This window comes from Oncorhynchus mykiss, chromosome 6, assembly GCF_057628025.1.
Source record: "Oncorhynchus mykiss isolate SJ-2025 chromosome 6, ASM5762802v1, whole genome shotgun sequence".
Taxonomy (NCBI): Eukaryota; Metazoa; Chordata; class Actinopteri; order Salmoniformes; family Salmonidae; genus Oncorhynchus; species Oncorhynchus mykiss.
Genome location: NC_143027.1, coordinates 39,061,085 through 39,075,751, shown reverse-complemented (window position 1 = coordinate 39,075,751; position 14,667 = coordinate 39,061,085). Strand labels below are relative to the sequence as shown.

At 41.1% G+C, this 14,667-nt stretch overlaps 1 protein-coding gene across 2 annotated transcripts in view; it reads right to left on the bottom strand.

The window, feature by feature from the left end:
- LOC110525909 (tenascin) overlaps nucleotides 1-13,714 on the bottom strand; it is a 109,511-nt gene extending 95,797 nt beyond the window's left edge. For both annotated transcript variants that reach the window (XM_021606412.3, XM_090237895.1), the window contains exon 1: nucleotides 13,560-13,714. The gene's annotated coding sequence lies outside the window, so the exon portion shown is untranslated. The remainder of the gene's footprint in view (nucleotides 1-13,559) is intronic.
- Between the last annotated feature and the right edge of the window lie 953 nt (nucleotides 13,715-14,667).

The window sequence follows — 14,667 nt, the reverse complement described above, 5'->3', positions numbered from 1 at the left end:
GGATAGAGTATATAGTACAGCTGAAGAATACATGGATAGAATAGTATATGTACAGCAATAGTTGAATAGGATGGCCTTGACTAGACAGTATATGCATATGAAATGGGTAAAACAGGATGTAAACATTATTAGAGTGACCAGTGTTCCATCAATCAGTGTTCCATCAATCAGTGTAGATTAAGGGGAGGAGACAGGTTAAAGAATGATTTTTAAGTCTTGAGACATGGATTGTGTTTGGGTGCCATTCAGAGGGTGAATGGGCAAGACAAAATATTGAATTGCCTTTGAACAGTGTATGGTAGTAGATCCCAGGTGCACCGGTTTGAGTGTGTCAAGAGCTGCAACGCTGGGATTTTTCACGCTCAAGGCCATCCAGCCAACTTGAAACAATTGTGGGAAGCTTCGGAGTCAACATAGGACAGCATCCCTGTGGAACGCTTTTGACACCTTGTAGAGTCCATGCCCTGACAATTGAGGCTGTTCTGAGAGCAAAAGGGGGTGCCTCTCAATATTAGGAAGGTGTTCCTAATGTTTTGTACACTCAGTTTATATTGAAAGCAGGTGCTTCCACACAAGTATGGTTCCTGAGTTTATTCAGGAATTAACATCCCATCATGCTTAGGGTTATTTATTTAAAAAATGCCGGGCCAATATTTTGGCTACCATGGCTACGCCGCCATAGGATGATAATTCTCCCATCCAAAGAGCACAAGTGGTCACTGAATGGTTTGATGAACATGGAAACTATGTAAACCATATGCCATGGCCGTCTCAGTCACCAGATCTCATCCCAATTGAACACTTATGGGAGATTCTGGAGCAGTGTCTGAGACAGCGTTTTCCAACACCATCAACAAAACACAAAATGATGGTATTTTGTGCGGAAAAATGCTGTTTGCATCCCTCCAATAGTGTTCCAAAGATCTATGCCAAGGTGCATTGAAGCTGTCTGGTTCGTGGTCGCTCTACGCCCTATTAAGACACTTTATGTTGGTGTTTCCTTTATTTTGGCAGTTATGTGTGTTTGATTGTGTTATTTAAATACTTATTTTCTGTGTATTTGAGCATTTTCAAATAATGCGATCTTAATCAGTTACTTCTATTGGAAGTATTTGAAAGTTTTATCAAATACTTTCCTATAAATAGCATACTATTTTAAAGTATTTTCTCATTCTTATTTCAAATACTTTTTTTTCAAATACCTGGGTTAAGTGCATGGGAGTCAGTGTATCTGAATATTTTCAAACGCACGTCAACACTTTCCACTTTCCTTTTTTTATTTTTTATATCTGACTACTTACTTCGAAATGCATGTGAAAGCAATTGAGATATTTAAAATAGTATTTTAACCCAGGTCTGGAAGATACAACCTCTGTCTCAGTCTTAGACACATTCAAATAGGGCCACATTAATTTGTTCTCTTGTCTTCCCTTATAATTGCTCATAATCTGAAACATTAATAATGGAAATAAAAATAACATGATAGCCTATTTCAAATTAGCAGTGCCTCATAACTGTCTTTGACATTGATACCTAGCTAACACCCAATGGAGACATACTACCAGTTAGTTACGTTCCTTTAGGCAAATCATTAAATAGGACACTTGCTGCCAATCGCTTCCACAAACACACTGGCCTGGAGGACTGTTTAAGCTCTCCAGTGGCCTATAGAGTCAATTCCAATTACCACAATGACCTGACATACAGACTACTATATGGATCACAGACAGTCAGACACATTTAGATTCATCACTGTCCCCTGCATTAAGTGTGAAAGATCCATCTGAGAGGAACTGAGATCCTAAATGGCACCCTATTTCCTAATAAGGAGCACTACCTTTGATCAGAACCCTATGGCCATGTTTTTATTTGACCTTTATTTAACCAGTCAGTTAAGAACAAATTCTTATTTTCAATGACGGCCTAGGAACAGTGGGTTAACTGTTTTGTTCAGGGGCAGAAAAACAGATTTTTACCTTGTCTCCCTCGGGGATTCGATCTCACAACCTTTCGGTTAACTAGTCCAACGCTCTAACCACTAGGCGACCTGCCGCTCTCATCCCAATTGAACACTTATGGGAGATTCTGAAGCAGTGTCTGAGACAGCATTTTCTAATAAGATGTCAAATTGACCGCAAGAAGCCCAAACGGATATAATATGTGACGAAGATAATAATTTCATAACTTGCTTACATTTGTATACGATCATGTCTATTATGCGTGTGAAAACTTGGGAACAGATTTTCTGAATTAAAATAACTTTAGAGCTGATTTCCTAGTGTACAGTCTTTTATGTCCAACAATGAAAATTCTATAAATTCTAAAAAATAAAATACAATTTTTTTTTTCAGAAAAGTTTGGGGGCCAAACAAAACCACCAGTGGGCCAGGCTGCCAGTTGAGGAACGCTGCCATATACAGCGAGGGATTAAAATGCAAATCAATTCAAATGCGAATCAATTTATAACATTTTTGACATGCGTTTTTCTGGATTTTTTTGTTGTTATTCTGTCTCTCACTGTTCAAATAAACCTACCATTAAAATTATAGACGGATCATTTCTTTGTCAGTGGGCAAACGTACAAAATCAGCAAGGGATCAAATACTATTTTCCCTCACTGTACTGTATAACAAAATCGGTCTAAATGTTTGTACAACGATCACACTTTTTCACAAATTTTATTCTGTGTGGGGTACTTGCTCTAATTCTAATGATTCTGTGTATGACAGTGAAACTGTGGCTGAATCTCCTCACAAGTAACAAACAGTCATGCTGAGCCAAGTGGCTAGGGGCCACTTCACTAAAAACAGGAAATCTGGAGCCGTTTGTATCAGAGTAGAAGTATTGATCTAGGACCGGCATTGCATTTTACTTCATAATGAACAGTATTTTATATGGACAGAGTGTACCTGATCCTAGATCCGCATTCATACTATGAGATGCTTTATGAATACGGATAATAACCTCATCAACTGAGTTCTGCCAGGACAGAAGCAAAGAGGTTGATATATATTTTCTCTACAGCAATAGGGTGAGACCAAATCCTATCTTGCCTCCAGTCCGCAGCAGACAGACAAATGGGCGCACTTACCAGACCTGGGTTAAACTACTATTTGAAATCATTTGTCATTTTTTATCTGTGCTTCATTGAGCTTGCCTGGCTTAATGGACTAGTCCCAAAAGCCCCGTCCACCTGGCAGGCTAGAGTTTGAAAAATGCTCAAAGAATTTGAAAAATGTCAAACAGTATTTGAACCCAGGTCTGAACCCTTCCCAGCCATTACCCCCACTACACAACATTACGGCGTGATGGGATTCAACTGTGGATGTAATAACACATCACACTAGCTATGCAGACTCCATTACCATGCTGAGATACTGGCACTGCAGCCCTACCGCCTTGCCACCTCGCCTGACCTCCTAACATCATCACTTGGCCATTAACACAAGCAGGACAGAATGGAGCTAAGGCTTTAAAAGCTACTTAAAGCAAAGTGCACTGTGTCTATGTGGCCAAGTATGCCATGTAAACACATTCATTCATCCTCTGGTGAGGAATGGGATGGGCTGCTGCTGCTGGGAGGGATCAACTGGCCTGACAGTCTGGGCTGGTTCCTCAGTGCCTGGCTTATCAGCATACATAGCACCACTCCAACACACCACAAGTCAACAGTCCTTACTGAACAGTGTTATGGTTATTACCATAACATTAATCCGGTCCACCAGCCGTCTCTCTCTGTCGAACCCTATATGCGTTAGCAGAGCCTGGGGATGAGGTTACCAACACATAAATCTGCAAAACACACAACAGTAAAACTGCTGTGTTGACTAGATTTGACAGTTCTGAAATGTGTATTATTATTTTTGGCCTGGCTTGAACTAATGTTGTTGGGTGTGAAGCAGTGGCATCAATACTGGACATTGGTGATTCACACATATCCTATTGCCTTGTAGTGAACAGAATGGGTGTTTCCCAAATGGTACCCTATTCTCTATGTAGTGCATTACTTTTGATCATGTCCAATAGGGCTCTGGTCAGAAGTGGTGCACTATATACGGAACAGGGTGGCATTTGGGACTCAGATAAACTGTGAGACGGTGGCCGGGGCAAGCCTGCTGGCACGGTGATATCTGGGCTCTGTAGCCCACTGTAGTGAAAGATGAGATGGCAGGTTGAATAATGCAGCCGTTTGTTCTGCAGGATGAAAAGGAGCTGGCGCACAGACACACACACACTAATGAAGCTGGCACTCTTGGCACTTCAACTGGCAGATGATCCGTGCCACACTCTCTCAGAAAAAAAAATAGGTCTAGGCCTGTATTCATGAAGCGTCTCAGAGTAGGAGTACTGTTCCCGGATCCATTTTCCTTTTCGATCATCATTAATAAGGTTATATGAACAGGGAGGACCTGATCCTAGATCAGCAATCCTACTCTGACATGCTTTATGAATACGGGCCCTGGATTGGAATAGGCACCGGTTTCATATCATATAATCAAACTGGCCAGGAGTAGGAGAGGAGAAAACACACTTCTTAATGGAGGTGGTCGACAACAGGTCATACAAAGTTACCAGCTGATGTAAAACACAAAGATGTAATTGAGCTTGAGGAAATTGTCCTTACAGCTACAGCAATACCTGGTCCACTGTGACACACACAACACAACCCACTGCTTGTGCCCATGGAAACCAGAGACAGAAAAGCGTGTTTTTTCAAGGTGTTTTTTCTGTCCTTCTTTCCTTGATTGCCAAAAGCACTTGACTGTAGTGAGTTGAAGCCCCCTCTCAGTGTGTATTTAGCTCAATCCAGAGGAACTAGGGGCCAGATGAGTTCTGGCTGTGCCAGCTCACGGTGCCAAGCAGCCATGGAGCTGGGCCATTTGGATTTGGCGTGATTAGATAGTTATGTGTCAGACAAGGCCGAGCTAACTACTTTCTCTCTTTCTCTACCTCTGCCTGTCTGTTTCTCTCCCTTTCTTTATATATCGCTCTCTTTCTCTCTCTCTCTCGCTTTCACTGTCTCAGTCTGGTTCTCTCTCTCTTTTTCAATTGATTGACAAAGGTAACAGACTTAAAAAGGACATAATTGCTGCTGTTAGTCTCATGTCACTGATGAGAACATTGCTAATCTATTTCCTCTAAACGACTGTAGTGTGTGTATGTTATTCAAGGCAACAGCATAGCATTGAGAAAAGACAACAGCAACATCTACAGTGCCTTGCGAAAGTATTCGGCCCCCTTGAACTTTGCGACCTTTTGCCCCATTTCAGGCTTCAAACATAAAGATATTAAACTGTATTTTTTTGTGAAGAATCAACAACAAGTTGGACACAATCATGAAGTGGAACGACATTTATTGGATATTTCAAACTTTTTTAACAAATTAAAAACTGAAAAATTGGGCGTGCAAAATTATTCAGCCCCCTTAAGTTAATACTTTGTAGCGCCACCTTTTGCTGCGATTACAGCTGTAAGTCGCTTGGGGTATGTCTCTATCAGTTTTGCACATCGAGAGACTGAAACATTTTCCCATTCCTCCTTGCAAAACAGCTCGAGCTCAGTGAGGTTGGATGGAGAGCATTTGTGAACAGCAATTTTCAGTTCTTTCCACAGATTCTCGATTGGATTCAGGTCTGGACTTTGACTTGGCCATTCTAACACCTGGATATGTTTATTTTTGAACCATTCCATTGTAGATTTTGCTTTATGTTTTGGATCATTGTCTTGTTGGAAGACAAATCTCCGTCCCAGTCTCAGGTCTTTTGCAGACTCCATCAGGTTTTCTTCCAGAATGGTCCTGTATTTGGCTCCATCCATCTTCCCATCAAGTTTAACCATCTTCCCTGTCCCTGCTGAAGAAAAGCAGGCCCAAACCATGATGCTGCCACCACCATGTTTGACAGTGGGGATGGTGTGTTCAGCTGTGTTGCTTTTACGCCAAACATAACGTTTTGCATTGTTGCCAAAAAGTTCAATTTTGGTTTCATCTGACCAGAGCACCTTCTTCCACATGTTTGGTGTGTCTCCCAGGTGGCTTGTGGCAAACTTTAAACAACACTTTTTATGGATATCTTTAAGAAATGGCTTTCTTCTTGCCACTCCTCCATAAAGGCCAGATTTGTGCAATATACGACTGATTGTTGTCCTATGGACAGAGTCTCCCACCTCAGCTGTAGATCTCTGCAGTTCATCCAGAGTGATCATGAGCCTCTTGGCTGCATCTCTGATCAGTCTTCTCCTTGTATGAGCTGAAAGTTTAGAGGGACGGCCAGGTCTTGGTAGATTTGCAGTGGTCTGATACTCCTTCCATTTCAATATTATCGCTTGCACAGTGCTCCTTGGGATGTTTAAAGCTTGGGAAATCTTTTTGTATCCAAATCCGGCTTTAAACTTCTTCACAACAGTATCTCGGACCTGCCTGGTGTGTTCCTTGTTCTTCATGATGCTCTCTGCGCTTTTAACGGACCTCTGAGACTATCACAGTGCAGGTGCATTTATACGGAGACTTGATTACACACAGGTGGATTGTATTTATCATCATTAGTCATTTAGGTCAACATTGGATCATTCAGAGATCCTCACTGAACTTCTGGAGAGAGTTTGCTGCACTGAAAGTAAAGGGGCTGAATAATTTTGCACCCCCAATTTTTCAGTTTTTGATTTGTTAAAAAAGTTTGAAATATCCAATAAATGTCGTTCCACTTCATGATTGTGTCCCACTTGTTGTTGATTCTTCACAAAAAAATACAGTTTAATATCTTTATGTTTGAAGCCTGAAATGTGGCAAAAGGTCGCAAAGTTCAAGGGGGCCAAATACTTTCGCAAGGCGCTGTACATTATGTCTAGACTCAAACTGATGCAGGCTTATTTATGTGCCTGTTTGTCATTTTTGAAGCACCACTATATCCCTAAAAGACTTGCCACTAAGGGGACAAATAAAGTTATTTGAATTTAATTGCATTGACCTCGCAAAGAGTTGCCAGACATAAAATTCACAAATATTTTTCATATTCTGAAGGAGGAACCGATTTGATTTGGGAATATTTGGGGAATTAATGATCTACTCTGTTTATTCATGTGTTACTTAATAATAGGCTATTCAACATTTTCACCTAACCTCTCAGTCTTCACAGCTGCCTAGTAACTGAAAGATTGCTGGTTTAAATCCCTGAGCCGACTAGGTGTAAATTATGTCGATGTGCCCTTGAGCAAGGCACTTAAACCTAATTGCTATGGATAAGAGAGTCTGCAAAATGACTTAAATGTAAGTCAGTGGAACAATACCTGCTGACAGTCACTCTTTTGTCAGAAACATATATTTCATTTTTTTTCTAGGTACAGTGCCTTCAGAAAGTTGTCATATCCCTTGACTTATTCTACTTTTTCTTGTGTTACAGCCTGAATTCAAAATGTATTAAATGTATAGTTTTTCTCACCCATTTACACACAATACCCCATAATGACAAAGTGAAAACATGTTTTTAGAAATTTTTTCAAATTTTTTGAAAATGAAATATTTAACTTACGTACAGTAAGTATTCACACCCCTGAGTCATGTTAGAATCACCCTTGGCAGCGATTACAAATCTCCCCACAGTTCAGTTCCCCGAGAACTGCCCCTCAACCATCCAAGACCCCCCCCCCGAAGTCTCCCCCCCCCCCCCGCCAATATGCCAATAACCAACAAAATGAACAAAAGAGGAAAAAAGAGAAAAACTAAAATCTAAACAGCAAGGCCGACTGTATGCATCTGAGTGCATGTGTGCCACTATTTACAAGTGTGTCTGTGTGTGCACGTGTGCTTTTGAATGCGAGTGTGTGTATGCATGTGTAAGTGCGACATCAGCCTGTGGCAAACAAGCATTGGATGTAACAGCGTTCCCCCTCCGTGTCATTCAAAGTACTTTATTTTGGGTTTATTTTGACTTCATTTTTTATTTTTTATCTTAGACTGTCATTCTATCCCCCACCCACACTCTTCACTCCCACTTGTCTCTAGTTCCACATCCCAACCCTCAGTTTCCCCCAGTTAATCCCACCTATTTCTGCTGGCCTCCCTCATTGGATTTCTACATGCCATATATCTTTCAACTATGCTGAGATGTTCAACATACAATTTGAATCTATCTAATCGAAGAGAATCCACAGATTGCGAGTTGAAGACAAATCATTTTACTAAGAGTATTAGTATATTAGTAACTGACTGACCAGGTCTCTCCAGATCTCCCAACAATGCTATTTCTAGGGTCAGTTTTAGATTAATGTTATGCTTTTTCAGCCATTCCTGAACCTGAGACCAGAAACAGGCTACCTGAGGGCAATACCAGAACAAGTGGTCTATTGATTCTGTATCTACCCAACAAAATCTGCAGAGCTGTGATGATTCTATGCCACAAATATATATTTTTTGCAGTTTTACTTCAGTGCCTTTTTGCAAACAAGATGCATGTTTTGGAATATTTTAATTCTTGACAGGCTTCCTTCTTTTCACTTTGTCATTTAGGTTAGTATTGTGGAGTAACTACAATGTTGTTGATCCATCCTCAGTTTTCTCCTATCACAGTCATTAAACTCTGTAACTGTTTTAAATTCACCATTGGCCTCATGGTGAAATCCCTAAGCGGTTTCCTTCCTCTCCGTCAACTGAGTTGGGAAGGACGCCTGTCTCTTTGTAGTGACTGGGGGTATTGTTACAAAATCCAAAAGGTTAATAACTTAATAACTTAATAACTTCACCATGCTCAAAGGGATGTTCAATGTCTGCTTTTTTTAAACGTTACCCATCAACCAATAGGTGCCCTTCTTTGCGAGGCATTGGAAAACCTCCCTGGTCTTTGTGGTTGAATCTGTGTTTGAAATTCCCTGCTCAACTGGGTGACCTTACAGATATGTGTGTGGTACAGACATGAGGTAGTCATTCAAAATCCTGTTAAACACTATTATTGCATAAAGAGTGAGTCCATGCAACTTATTGTGTGACTTGTTAAGCACAAATTTACTCCTGGACTTATTTAGGCTGAACTTATTCATTTTTTATTAATTTGTAAATATGTCTAAAAACATCATTCCACTTTGACATTATGGGGTATTATGTGTAGGCCAGTGACACCAAATGTCAATTTAATCAATTTTAAATTCAGGCTGTGACACAACAAAATGTGGAAAAAGTCAAGAGGTGTGAATACTGTCTGAAGGTACTGTAGTATTAGCTAGCGCTAGATGTAACTGTAGTATTAGCTAGCGCTAGATGTAACTGTAGTATTAGCTAGCGCTAGATGTAACTGTAGTATTAGCTAGCGCTAGATGTAACTGTAGTATTAGCTAGCGCTAGATGTAACTGTAGTATTAGCTAGCGCTAGATGTAACTGTAGTATTAGCTAGCACTAGATGTAACTGTAGTATTAGCTAGCACTAGATGTAACTGTAGCAGAGCTTGGATATGTCCCACATCTCACCCTATTCCCTATACATTACACTACTTTTGACTAGGGCCCATAGGGCTCTGGTCAAAAGTGCACTTTGTAGGGAATATGGTATCATTTGGGAAGCAGAACCTTGACTTTGGAGACTGGAGCCAACGCACCAGTCCAACTGTCAATCAAGAGACCACATTAGACTGTTGAAGTATTCACGTTTAACTATACTTGAATAAGACAACCTCCACACTCACCTTGCTATGGAGTAACACCATTTGTCAACGTTTTTGCAACACTGTAACTAAGAACAGACTCTTGACACTCGTGAACCAAATCAGCTACTTGTTAAGACTGTGATTATTAAGAACATACACGCATTCACTTGCTTGCTTAGATAAGTGTGCTTTAAAAGTGAATAGAGAGATGAAGAATGAGTTCAGTACTGCGTCCTACACTGTGCTGTATGATGATGATTTGCTGTGAGTCCTGGTCAAAAGTAGTGTACCGTGTGATGATTACTGGGGGATAAAAATAGAGAGTGAAAATCTGAGCCATTAAACGTTCGAATCTGATGGCAATGAAAGGACCACGCGGCGGCGTACATTAACGTGAAGCCTCCACAGCTTCAACAACTTAATGGATGTTCATTAATGGCCTATAGGCTTTGTTCAGTCGACATCTCTCTGCTCTGTAGCCCACTAATACATGCTCCATTCACTGATTTCCATGGGAACTTTGGAAATGTCTCACTGATGCATGATTACATTTCATGTATGAGAAAGGCATTTATTTTTATCCTGTGCCTGAACACAGTGTCAATTGTTACAATGAATGATGAATGTTGGTGAACAGAAACGTGGAGGCCTTATCCTTTTGTTTTGGGGCGATGTGCAAACATGTACCGGAGCAGAAACCGTTCCTAACTTTTTTTCCCTCTGCATTATGTTATGTCAAAGTGAGTGAGCATTACGTTAATCGTCTGCTGCACTCTCATTGATACCGTGTGAGTTACTGAACATAGAACAAGGTGGCCGAATCTCAAATATCTCCCTTTCTTGACCGTGGTAATATTAACGGAAGACATATGAAAGGCTACAGGAAAGCAGCATTGATCAAGTAAAGTGCTATCCTCCTGTGCTTGTTCGCTCTCAACGCTCTCTAAACGGGATGCCATAATAATGCCTCCTCGTCTTCAAGCACGCAGACCAACTTCCCCCATGTGTGGAGTGTGACCTACAAGCATGCCAAGGTAAAGTGGGGGTAATTCTGCAATCAAATACCTCTAAGAGCTTCTCCCACTGAGGATTCTCTCTCTCTCTCTCTCTCTCTCTCTCTCTCTCTCTCTCTCTCTCTCTCTCTCTCTCTCTCTCTCTCTCTCTCTCTCTCTCTCTCTCTCTCTCTCTCTCTCTCTCTCTCTCTCTCTCTCTCTCTCTCTCTCTCTCTCTCTCTCTCTCTCTCTCTCTCTCTCTCTCTCTCTCTCTCTCTCTCTCTCTCTCTCTCTCTCTCTCTCTCTCTCTCTCTCTCTCTCTCTCTCTCTCTCTCTCTCTCTCTCTCTCTCTCTCTCTCTCTCTCTCTCTCTCTCTCTCTCTCTCTCTCTCTCTCTCTCTCTCTCTCTCTCTCCTAACCCCCCCCCCCAGGCATTGTTCTGCCTGTTATCTTTGGCAGCCCATAAGCCATACGGCATTCTCAGGGCTTCCTCCCTCTATCCTAACCACTGTACCGGTCGTCTCATCCCGCACATTCATGCTAAGCTCATTAACTATTCAAAAGAGAACAAAATCTCCACCATATCTGGTTGCTCGGGGGTTGTGTGTGTTTTGTGTGAGTGTGCCCCATCCCCCATACTTGAACACGCTTCCATCACAGCTGTACTCATCCCCCATTTAGCCAATACTTTTCATAGCTCGCCTTACTTGACTGTTCAAAGGATTTTTATCATATCACATTTGATCATATTCGCATCATTTTAAATGATTGTATAAACATGCAGGTAGTGCTCGACACAATCAAATATACACACAAGTTAACATGGTGAAGTGTGTAGAGAACTCTCAAGTCCAAGTGCTCATTATTAAAACAATATTGAACTTGAGACGGAACAAGCCAAAGACTGCAGTAACTAAAACCTACTGACTTCCGAGGTTGCGCTCCCTGGGGACAAGCTTAAAGGAAACCCTGTTTTGTGGAGCATTTTGTCTAAATCACTGCTATAAATGGCTTAGGCATGTGTGAACCTTTTGAAATAAAAAATGGATAAGAAGATGACATGGTTTGCTGCACATGCCATGGATGGCTCTAATCCATTCACGGCTCAATGTCAGTTACCCACACAAGGTCATTTACTGGCCTATATCCCACAATGTAACACCTCTACATTCTAAAAGATTGTTGTATAAACTCAACGACACAATAACCATGTCGGAGACATGAAAATGAACTGTGTCAAGAAACCACCCTTGTTTGGATCTGAGGACTGGATAATCCATGTTTGCATGTGAAGATCATACTAGGGCAGTCCACGGGCTGCTGATCTGTCTAAAGACCTTCACCTCTACACTCACCCTTAATCCGTTCCCCAGACAGACTGATGCCAGATCAGCAACGGGCTTCAGTCTCAAGTCCCCCTGCCCTAAAATAAGCTGGGACCCTCCTCCACCCAGCACAGAGGTCACATGCTCTCCCTGTTCTCCAGGCTACCACATGCTACCAGACACAGAGATAACTCAAGACCTGGGAGACACCTAAAGCTGCTTAATACACAAGGCCTGTTTCCCGGCCATGGCCAAAGATCAATTTCATATCCCGACACTTGGGTTTTAGAGTATCTCATTTGCCCAGCTGAAAGATAAACAATTACGCTTTGTCATTTAAAAAATACCAAGATTGGGAGCTGAATGAAATTGCTTGGAAACCTGTCAGAAAAGAGCAACCTATGCATGAGAGAGAGGACAAATAAGACCTGGCTCTGAGTCATTATTATGTCTACAGTGTGCATTGTACTCATTAAAATATACCAGAACTTAAAATACGATTGGAAGAACTCATCTCAGTGACCTTTTAGAAAACAATTTTCAACAACAAAAAAAAAATATGGCCGCCCTTCTTAGTCACAGTGAGTGTATGCATGGAATACTAAAGTGATTTTACCTTGAGCTGCTCTACCTCTGAAATAATGGCCCAGATTAAACTGATAAAGCAACTGGTCTCTTTGTTGGCATAGCTTTTGAGTCAATTCGCACCCATTTCCTATATAGTGCACTATACAGGACAGAGGGTGCCATCTGTGACACAAACCTAGATATTTATTTACAGGAGGACACGCTTGGACTGGGATTCAATATCACTCGTCGTGAGCATAGCCTGAACTTCTGTGAGGGGCTCCTTCCTGTGGCCCTTATTCGCCTTAAATTCCTCGTCAATCTCACTCAAGTTGCCATTCCACCACTCTCTATCCCCGCCCTCTCTGTCACTGACATTATTTTAATCCATGTCCATAAGCACATCGCCACTCTATCCTCATCAGATCAATGAGCGATTACAACAAATACACAAAATATAATATATATATATATCCCTGTAAAACCCTACAAACTGTAACTAACAACAGGCTTTCTGATAATCTGATAAGCCAGGTCTTGGTAAAGGAGAGGGACACAGATTCAAGGCAAATGCTCAACAATGACTGTCTCTTTATAAGATGCTCCTGGGTCAATTTAACACGGACCTGGACGGATCAATAGTTTGTCTGGGTAAACAGTCTTGTGGGTTTGTCTTGTCAGCCTGATTAAATACAAAAGGAAATTGGGTTGATTAACAAATATGAACGCATCAATATTACATGAGATTGAATCTATCCTTTGAGGGGGTTTTAGTTTAGAAAAAATACTTTGTCTCTGCATTCTGAATTGTAGCTGCTTCAGTTCATACAATGAAATGATATACTGAGAGAACACAGTGATTCATTAAACTAAGCATTTTTGCAACACATAGTCATGATGCAAATCCACCATTTCCTAAAAATGTCTAAAACAAAAGAAATAATTCCACTCTGAAAATAATGAACCATCGCTACACAAAAATATGAAAAATATATTGTGACACATCTGAATGGATCCCAGCACATAGAAACATGGAAACAAATACCTTATTTATATGAAGATAGAGCAGGGCACTTCAGTGGCATTGTCAGGGCTGAATGTTGCTGCAGGGTGCTTGTGGTTCCCTAGTGAACTGAGGCAGATGTCACAAGAGACACCTGCTCTGCTTGGACTCTAGTCTCCTCCTCTACTCTGCTGCTTGTTTTGGTGTAGGGGGGTCGTTGCTTGCCCTGCCCCAAAATAGACCCATCGCTCAGCTAGCTGGGATTTATGGGTAGGAAACTCATTAAGTCACATTAAATCATTTTCAACATTATCTACAAACAAAATCAGCTGTTTTACCTATTGTATAGATCATAGCATTGACATGGCCCATTAGAGGGGGCCTTCACAATGTTTTTGATGAATCAATACAAAATAATAATAGTGATGTGTTGCTATAGAGAACCACATTATTGAAAGGCATGGACATAAACTAAGGAGCTTACTGTATCTTAACCAGTGTGCATGTCCACAGCCAGGCTGGTCTGGGTGGGGGTGCATTCTGAAAGCCTTAATGGCAAGCCATCTGTTTGGATGTTTCATGGTGGGCTCACATCAACACCCACATGATTGACTGACAGTCGGCTAATCCAATCTCCGCTGTTCCTACTGTATGGCACGGGACAGACTTCCTGGTGTGCCAAAATTCATCATCATTATCACCACCTTGGGAGCAACGTCGCACCTACCCAGGGAAGGGCATGGTGAGGTGTCCTTAGTAAGTATGACTGGACTTATACTGCAGGAAGCTGCAGTATTTAATAATGCCTGTGGTTTTGTGAGAGAAAGAATAAACAAGCTGCCTGACCTACATTACTCTTCAGCTGAATGACAGATGTCATGCTGGTGTCTTTACTACTGTGTGGTAGATGATTAAAATGTTTTGGTTCTCCAGATTTACAACCAGATTTGCTGTCCTCAGTTGCACTGTAGTATATCAATCTATCCAGTTATACAGCGGGAAATCTTAATCTGAAACTGAACCTGACCAGTATTTTTTTTTTTTTTTTGCGATATACTGTAAGTAAAATGTGTTCAAAGACATGTTCCATTGACCTTTTTCTGAAAACAATTTTACTCACTTTTTGGTGAATCATACCCTTTAAGAGGCC